The following is a 1,694-nucleotide window of genomic DNA, read 5'->3' as shown; positions in this document are numbered from 1 at the left end:
GTACGAACGTAAATGTACGTTTCATAACTGTTTTTACAAAAATGATGTTTTTTTAAAAATGATATCCCACCGTAAAGCTCCCTGCCGTTGAATTGGTTAAACGCTGATTCCAACATTTTAATTTTATCTAAGAACTCGGTGCTTGGTTTAACTAATCCGCCTTTAGATAAAGTGTCAACCCAAGTAAATGTAGGCTCATTGCATGAACAATCGGTCAACTTTAATTTGCGTATTATGTAACCGGCAATATATTCAAGAGCATCTTCGTGTAAGCTATCAAAGACATTGCGAAAGCAGAAGTTCAGTCGATCATTCCTCCACGTAAGAAAAACATTGGAGTTAGAAGAGTTAAAATAGAAAAAATTATAAATTTATTAGTTTATTGTTTAAAATTTGTGTACCTTAATATTTTATTAGTATAGTTAGGAAAATATATTCATATAGTCTAAAACTAATACATCGAAAAATTTCTATATTGATAACATAATCCACTTTTAGTAATTGCGATGATTCGGGCAGAAATCAAAAACCTGTAAACCAAAAATCTTAAAAATTGTTAATTCATAAATATAGCACTACAACTTACATGTAAATGTAGACGTAAAGCGCGAGGACTTGCTCGTGTAGGTGTTGCGCATGCATTTACGTACAGCATATTGTTCTAGACCGGGTAGCGTGAAGAGCTAGTTCGGAAGCCAAATTGATTTCAGTGGTAGCAGAACTAGGCACATAATGACCGTCACATGTCAAACACTTACTAGGTATTTGCACCATCATACACAGCACGATCAATGTCATCTATGAAATTGTAGAAATACGCGGTAGAAATACGCGCATACATGCCTTCGTTTCTAAAAACCAGCTCTTCAACACACATCTTCCGCTGCACTTGCTCGTCTGTGAAGTCCTACAAATAAAAACTTTTAAAACCAATTTATTAGCAAATATTCTAATAGAACTTACTAACTGTAGTTTATGTATTGTATGTAAGGTGGTCACTATTATATTTGCAAAAACTCTGTTCTAAAAACCTATTAATGAAAAAGTTTAATAAGAATTTATACAAATGTCTGATCTGGACTTACGTTTATGAAAATTCACCAACCGGTAGTTTTCGGCAGCAGAAAGGCGACTCCAAATAATCGACTACCACGATATGTAAGACATAATCGACCTAAATAGTGAAAAATGCCATTAATTTACAAAATAATTAGCTTTTATTAAAAAGACTTACCTAAATGGGGCTATATGGTAGCTATTTATCGCAATGAAAAGCACAATTGTAATGTAATTTTCACAGAACTTTCAATAGAATTGAAAGATGCGAAAGTCTAAGCAAAATGGAATAGGCAAAACAGTATTGCCTGCTAACTTTTTCAGCAAAAATTTTAACTTCTACGCTTTTGAGTACTTTTTCTTTAGAATTTGCTCTGAAATAAAAAGTAGCTTTTCCAAGAGGACAACACGGATTTATTAAGTAGCTTCAAGATGGCTAACACAGGGTGAAAATTGGCTACTTACATCACCTTTAATTATTGCTTCATGGTTCAATATAATTGATTTTATATTTTCTCTACGAAATCAGTACTTCTGTCATTTGAGACAGCATTTCAGATCAAAATTGTATCGATTTCCATTTTTCAACGTTCAGAAAACCTAGCGCAGAAATGCGAAATATTTTTCTCCTCAATAGT

At 33.0% G+C, this 1,694-nt stretch overlaps 1 long non-coding RNA gene across 2 annotated transcripts; it reads right to left on the bottom strand.

The window, feature by feature from the left end:
- Positions 1-405: 405 nt before the first annotated feature.
- On the bottom strand, positions 406-1,472 carry LOC129244734 (uncharacterized). 2 transcript variants are annotated; one of them, XR_008582384.1, is made up of 6 exons: positions 1,235-1,472; positions 1,086-1,174; positions 964-1,031; positions 759-907; positions 587-683; positions 406-530 (listed from the first exon to the last, which is right to left on the bottom strand). It is a non-coding gene; the product is annotated as an uncharacterized LOC129244734 (long non-coding RNA). The 2 variants fall into 2 exon arrangements; XR_008582383.1 differs by having other exon boundaries at positions 587-907; positions 1,235-1,471.
- Between the last annotated feature and the right edge of the window lie 222 nt (positions 1,473-1,694).

This window comes from Anastrepha obliqua, chromosome 4 (genome assembly GCF_027943255.1).
Source record: "Anastrepha obliqua isolate idAnaObli1 chromosome 4, idAnaObli1_1.0, whole genome shotgun sequence".
NCBI lineage: Eukaryota > Metazoa > Arthropoda > Insecta > Diptera > Tephritidae > Anastrepha > Anastrepha obliqua.
This window is presented reverse-complemented; position numbering and strand designations above follow the sequence as displayed.